The sequence below is a fragment of the Triticum dicoccoides genome, chromosome 1B, assembly GCF_002162155.2.
Source record: "Triticum dicoccoides isolate Atlit2015 ecotype Zavitan chromosome 1B, WEW_v2.0, whole genome shotgun sequence".
Lineage (NCBI taxonomy): Eukaryota > Viridiplantae > Streptophyta > Magnoliopsida > Poales > Poaceae > Triticum > Triticum dicoccoides.
In genome coordinates this window covers 117357389-117357931 of record NC_041381.1, presented here as the reverse complement: position 1 = coordinate 117357931, position 543 = coordinate 117357389, and positions in this window count along the sequence as shown.

Here is a 543-nt window from a genome sequence, read left to right as displayed (position 1 = left end):
CCCTCGACTCCTTCCCGCCGGACTGCCTTCCTGTCACCGCGTCGCCGTCATCTCCGTCTCCCCCCCTCGCCCGACGACCCTGCTATGGTGGACGCGCCGCCCCGTCGGTGATGAACCCCTTCGCACCTATGCCCCGGCCTCCTCGCCTCGACGCTGCGATGCTGACTTCGTCGCCGGTGCTGCCTCGCCGGACTACCTCATCCCCGCCGCCCCGTCCTCATCCCCTCCCCGAGTGCTTCCCCGACTCCTCCCCGAGCACGCCTCGCTCAACTACAGGGCGCTGTGAGCCCTCTCCCTTTCCCCTTTCCCTCCCTGATGGATTCGTCACCATGGCCCGTTCCCGTCCTCGCTTCGCTGCCCATAGCAGCACGTGCTCTGGTTCGTCCGAGCGCAAGCTCCACGTCGACATGCCCCTGGGATGCGCTCGCCGCGCTGCACCGGCGCCCCGCGCCCGCCTCCACCTCCGCGCGGCCTCGCCGCCCGCTGCCGGGCGTCGTGATGCCCATGGCCGGCCGGCCAAGAGCCATGGCCGCCGGTCCGCCT